Source organism: Formica exsecta, unplaced genomic scaffold, assembly GCF_003651465.1.
Source record: "Formica exsecta isolate Colony F162 unplaced genomic scaffold, ASM365146v1 scaffold218, whole genome shotgun sequence".
Classification (NCBI taxonomy): domain Eukaryota; kingdom Metazoa; phylum Arthropoda; class Insecta; order Hymenoptera; family Formicidae; genus Formica; species Formica exsecta.
Window position 1 is genome coordinate 1,000,584 of NW_021849477.1, and position 6,723 is coordinate 1,007,306.

The following is a 6,723-nucleotide window of genomic DNA, read 5'->3' on the forward strand; positions in this document are numbered from 1 at the left end:
TAACGACGGATCTTGCCGGCTTTCCGCGCGGTTCTAAGATCAAGAATCCGTGATCTTTCGTGAAAGCCCTCTTCGGGGTTTATATCCTCTCTTGTTAGTTCGAGACGTTGTACTTGGCGTTGAGAGGCAAAGGGCTCCCATTTTTATGAAAGGTACGGGATACTTGTCTATTAATATCTTTTATAATAAAAAATTATTTTTTTGTTTGTGTTTTTAACTTAAAAGATATTACTATTTTAATTTTTAAAAACATTATTATGGATGAATAATCTTTCTTAATAAATTTGTAGCTTTTATTTGTTCAAACTTTTTTTTAGAAATATTTAAAGTATAGAAAATGTTCGTATTTAAAAAAAAAAAAATAAGAAAGAACATCATTAAATCTGTCTTGAAACTATAAATAAAAATTTCCTTCAGCCAACCTATAGTAGGTTTTTATGAATTAACATAATTTAGTGTATTGTGGCATTCAAATACTGTTGATTTTTAAACACAACGTAAAAGTTCAAAAGATATCATAAAGACGTCCGAAAGAGATTAGCATGCCCATTAGGTTCTTTTACGATACCTTAATGGCGGCTCGTAGATGTTATAATCTGGCAATTAAATGACCGCGAGTTTGGGATCGTGTGTCGCGAAATATTAAAATATGTTCACATTTTTACCATGGTGCAAAATTTACGTAGCGATACATACGGGGCGATAATATCTTTCATTATTCAAACTTACGGGAATTTGATGGAAAATTCTATACAAGAAGCGCTCGGCGATATTCTCGATTGCATCTCTATCTAACGGTTGATATGTAGATGCGATGAGGTCATCCGGCGAGTCCGTCAGATGATATCACGCCGATCTTAAACAGCAATAGGTTGTTTACTCGGACAAGGGACAGAGAGATGAAAATGCCATTCAACAAGGACAAGCTAATAAATTTATCAAACGTCAGATGATATCTTGTTTTACTTGCAATAGAAGGTGGATAAAGCATTTGGCCGCATTATAAATCACTCTTACGCGAAAAGTTCATTAGATGAAAAATCAATGTTTATAATGATTCGCTATTCAATTATATCTATGCATGGAACTTTTCAAATAAAAAAATTACGTATTTTGATAACTTTCTTTGCAGAAGATTTTTATATTCTTGATTAAGTACTCTGTCTATTTACGTCAATTAGCATATCTTATATTTGTTGAGTACATACATCTAGATATCTTTAAAAAATTCTCAAATCTTAGGATTTGAACTTTTTTTTTTCACGGTCCGAAAGAAAAATTACATTTAGGCAAAAGAAAAATGTAAACAGGAATTAATTTCCGCTGTTGTCATCACTTGTAATCCCGAGCGGAAACTTAGAAAAACTGAATCCTTCTTTTATGGGAATCGAGGCCCGGGGCCCTCGAAGTGAAAGTCGTTTTGAACGCAATTGCCGCCGGCTCGTAGACTTCGCTACTCGTACACAATGCCGCTCTACCCGGCACCTCTCATCGAGGTTCCAGCATATAAAACTCAGTTGTTTAGTAGCGCTTCAGCTCCGGGCGACTCTTGTCTTGGCTTACGTCGAGTGCCGCTCTTTACTCGTCTCACCTGATCGAGTGTTATCGTAAATCCAAAGTCTCGCCTAAGCTTTGTCGGTCTCTTCGCGAATTTGTGCCTGTGTGTCACGTGATTATTTTACAGGTCAACTCATTTCTGCGGCCTTCGTTGCGTAAGTACGGCTCCATTTGCGGTAATCGTTGAGATTCGCTCTCGGCGATGAGCTGTTATGGCAATGTGAGCTCTCGCAACAACAATTAACTTAATTGTACGCAATATAACATCTTACGTTTAAGGACTTGATTTTATCGTATTCGAGATTCAAACATTTAAGATTAGAAAATTTGAAAAGAACGTATTGCTTTTTAAAATATTTTATATATTTTTATAAAATACGCGCTTCAGCTTAATTATGAAAATATTTCGGATTGAATATGTGAAATATTTTCGTAAACTCTTTCGCAAAATTCCCGAACGATTTCATATCTCGATTCCGGTGATGCCGCGCAGTCCATTGCGGTTGTAGGCAAATAGCAATTATTCGGATAATGCGTGTATTTTGCATGCGGTATTCGGAGAAAATGATCGAGTGCCACTAATTAACAACTGGCCAATATTTGATCAGTTTGCTGCGCATATCGGCGATGCCTAGGCGCTCCATTATTCTAGTAATTGAAATCGTATAATATCGAGACCGCGCTCGATTGTTCGACCAAACATTTGCGTTGACTAATCATACACAGACCTCGATCTAGCAAACCGCAAATTCTTTTTACCAAAGTTGATTTAAGTGCTCTATATACACGTATTGTTCGAATATCTAGTATTTAGCGAATAATTACCTACGAAACAGAGATTTCAGTTCAATGGAATATAAATTTATTCGTAGATCTACTTTTAATTTACGAGACGTAAAAAGTCTTTATTCTTACTGTCTCAAGGAGTCTTCTTTCAATGACTATAAATTAGAATTATACAAATAAAAAGATACTTGATGAACTTTAAAGTTTGATTCGCGCTAGATTGTTGGAGAGTTTTTAGAGGGAGTTAAAGCTATGAAACGATTTATCGATTTGTAAGACGCATTACAAAATTTCGCTTCGTCGCCGATGTTAATAATTATTACATATAGGAGGAGGGTTTTCACCAGGAAGTCGAGATCGAAGTACTATTGATGAATATTCACGTCTATCAGACGTTACAGTGGATGGAGGTACAAATTGGTAGTCTATGCTATATCCCTATTACATACAGACACCGAGAATTACGTTAATAATAAGCGCGTGTCGAATGCGAATAATCGAACAGTTTACAAAGAGAGTATCTAAGATCCGATAAAAATAGATAATATAATATAAATCTAGCATTGAAAAGACATATTGCTCTCATAAACTTTATTCGAATTTGCACCGTTACAATTTATATTTCCACCGTTACAATTTACAGATTAATATTTATCTGATACTGGTACGCATTTAATTGTAATTTAATCTCATCTTAATTAAAGTTTAATCCGAATTTAATTTTACAAATTGATCCTGATTTAATCTTAATTACATATATATATCATATATACATCAATTAAACTATCCCATTTATTTTGATGGTTTTAACACTCATTCTTAATCTACAGACGCGCGACGTCGAACTAATTACTAATTAGAGTTTCACATCCGCCCGGTTTTGTCGCCGACTAACTGAAGAACTGACACGATAACCTAGATCGCGGGATTTATATATCGATATACTTTCACGATCGCGAGACTTTTCCGAGATCAGGGCGATTTTATCAATTCTCGCCGGGTACCTGGCGCGCCGCCAACAGGAATCTGTTTGTACACAAAGAGAGAAAATCGGTGGGGGAAGCGGGAGCGGGGAAAAATTCGATCGGATCGAGAGGCCAGATTGGATCCGCGTATGGAGATCTGTATATCGGTAGAAAAAATAATTTGGCATAATGGGCAAGATGCGGTGAGAGTAAGGATTATCGATTAAGACGATTTGATGAATCGTGAAACGAAATTGCGTAACGCACGCGTTTTGGCAGAACGCATTTCATCACCGACGATCGTAAACTTTATGCGTAGATGTGTCAAATAAATCGTCCGGCTGTGATTTACATCGCGATCGCGTCGTAAAGCTGAGATTTGCGAGATCTGTGACGGTTATTATTACTGTTATTACAACGGTGAACGCGCTGTAATTAGGCGTTCTCCGAGAGCTAACTAATCATGCGCACTGATTGAAAAGTCACGCCATCGAAAATGGAACGATAATTATCGCTATATGGATTACGGAGGCATGTGCTGGATCATGCTCATCGATTCATCGAGCGAGATTGCTTCAGGTCATTGAACAATGTCTCTCATGGTACTGTTCGTCAGCTGCTAGACACGCATAAATACAAGTAGTATAACGTTGTGGAAACCACCGTTGTGGCGGTACGTTACGCCGTATAAAACGATGTTTAACGACCGTTACACCGCAAACGAACCTTAAAGATCGCTCGATTTATGTACGTTTTAAGTATCGTATGTTGGACAAAGTCGAGCAAAGGGAACCGGCGCTTGAGAAACTAAGACAATGCACGAAAACGCAAATTTTCATGTCAATAGTTGAGAATTGAATTAATTAATGAGATATATTAGATCCTTATTTTTTTCTGACATCACTGAATTCTTGATTTCACATTCTTATCTCTTAACAATCTTGTCGATAATTTTTTTTTTTCTCGAGTTGATTATGATTGAGACAGTTTCTTGTTAAGCAAAACAAAGAATAAAAATAGTAGAGGTATATCACGAAAGGCATCGTTATGTTCGATGATCTCGCAGCTCTCACTTCTCACATCTGCTGGGCGATTAAGTGCCGTTAGAAAAAAATTAGCTTTGGACGTGTCGCTATTTAATCTATTCGCGAACGAGCGAGATGCGTGAATGACTCGCTTTCGTAAACTGTATTAGGAAGCGAATTTGTAGGTTTTGCTCTGGGAATTTTATAAATAAACAAAAATCTCACAAACTTTAGAGAAATGGAATGAAATTATTACAGATGGCTGTAAAATAATTGCTCAATCTCTATCATCTTCAGCGATATTGATACAAAATAGTTCGTATTCTGCAATGCCTTTCTTTAAATATTACCTTAACATTGAAAATATATACTTTGGAAATTTGGATAAAAATATCTTGGACAGATGTGGTATCATCGGTGACTTTCGTATCTCATTTTTTTTTTTTTTATGATGGTCGTCTGGTCTCCTTTAGATTTCAACGAGGAAAATAAGGAATCACATCCGGTGTCTCGTGTGAAAGGTGGTATATTTTTAGTAGCTCATTCAAATTGGGTAGCTAGTTCATTTTTTCTCCAGAGTTTTCAAGTTTTCTGTTATTCATGTTTTATGTTATTTTTCGCTCTTGCGAACAATCGAATCTAAAAATTTCAAGTTCCAGAAATTTGCATAATTAAACATGGAAAAATCAACAGAGAGACAATTTAAAATCTTGAAGCGACTCTTAACGAAGGAAACTCTTATTGTTCAGCAGCTAGTAAGCTTTTAAAGAGAATCAACAACCTCAAGGCAAGATCTTTTGGGCGAGAGTTTGGAATCGCGAAAGAGAAAGAGAGAGAGAAAGGTGTTGATGCGGCTACGTCCGCCGACGAGTGCAAAGTGCTAAGTTTCTCGTCGGAAGGCAAGGCAAGGCAAGGGTGGTGTCGTTATTAATGCGGGCCTAGGTCACGGGCGGCGAAATGTCTCCTCGGCTGGTCGTCGTGGCTGGTTAGTTCATAAGAAGGCCAGTGGCCGCGCTCTCGCGCTCACTATAAATAATCGTGTACGCGGGTATGTCCAAGTATAGCCTGTTGGGAGGGTGCCAGTCTCAGCGAGGAAGCCTCAGCTATTTTTGAGGGCTGTCGCCGCTATACTAACCGCGCGACGAACGGCACTCCGATCTGGACCGTCGATGGGGATGGCGATCCCGCTGCGTCTCTCCCTCGAGATCGTCGACGCGTGTACCGGTTCCCCTTTCAACCCCTTTCTCCCCCTTTCTTCGCACCACTTTTCCTGCTCTGATAATCAGTTCACCTTCCCCGCCCGAGATCTTACTCTTATGGCGACCTTGAGCGGCGTCGAGTCAGGTCGATTATGTCAATGTCGAGACTCCGCGGATTACGTGATCGAGGTAGAAGTAGAAGGAATGGGACGCGGGGAAAAAAGAGGAAGGAACGGTGGGAGGAAGGAGGGAATTGCCGGTTTTGGCAACTTGCATTCACGTGCTGGTTTCACGGTCAGTCGTGAAACGAGGACTCCGGGGCTCGATTAATATGCGGATGACTCGTACTGCATGGTTTTGCGCGTTACCGGATGCACATAAATTCGCGCGGATAAATTCGTACCGGCTCCCGATGCACGTTGAATACGAAAAAAATTAAGCGATGGATAAGGCATTTTAAATAACAAACGACACGCTGATGAGAATGATAGATATTGATAGCAATGCTAGAATTGAAATTGTGATAAAGAGATGCGTCGGGAATCAGTTATCAATAGAGATACCAGTGCATTTTTTACTCAAGAAATAAAAGTAACAAGAAGAATGCGATTGCATATTGATATGATATGATATTGAGTATCTCAAGCTGAAAACCTCGAGGTACTTGATATATATGATTAATGTTATATATTGTCACAATCTCTCTAGCTTCTGATGCAGTCATATATTCAAGGTAGCTCTAGTACTACAGCAGTGTCGTAAGGATATTCATAATTTAATAGAAAGGGTAATCGTATTGTAGAAGATCTTTGCTCAGAAGAAGTGAGAGGCTTTAATCAAGGACGATTCGATTCTGCACGTAATGCAACATCATGTCAATATTATCTTTGATGAATTATTGAAAGTAATGTACGACTTTCTCAAATAAAAATTCAAATTAAAAATCTAAGCCGGAAAGATTTAAAGATTACTGATATCGAGTTTATAAATTAGGAACACATGACTAGAAGATTTCTTCTAGAGCTTATGCTAATAATCTCCTGGTATCTCTAGTAAAAATACACACACAAACTAGCTTATTTATCAAAATATTTGTCGAATTTCTTCATTATCTGGAAATTAAAGCTTATATATAAAGTCTGTATTAAAAAAATTGCATATAATTTATCTAAATAATTTATCTAAATAATT

The 6,723-nt window shown here is 37.7% G+C and overlaps 1 protein-coding gene across 18 annotated transcripts in view; it reads left to right on the forward strand.

Annotated features, from left to right (window-relative positions):
- Window positions 1-6,723, forward strand: part of LOC115235364 (tropomodulin) — a 77,298-nt gene that overhangs the window by 26,679 nt on the left and 43,896 nt on the right. Inside the window, exon 1 of one of the 18 annotated variants that reach the window (XM_029807101.1) lies at window positions 1,535-1,712. The exons of the other annotated variants lie outside the window; for them this stretch is intronic. The gene's annotated coding sequence lies outside the window, so the exon portion shown is untranslated. Of the gene's footprint in view, window positions 1-1,534; window positions 1,713-6,723 lie in introns of those variants that run through there. 18 annotated transcript variants of the gene reach the window in all.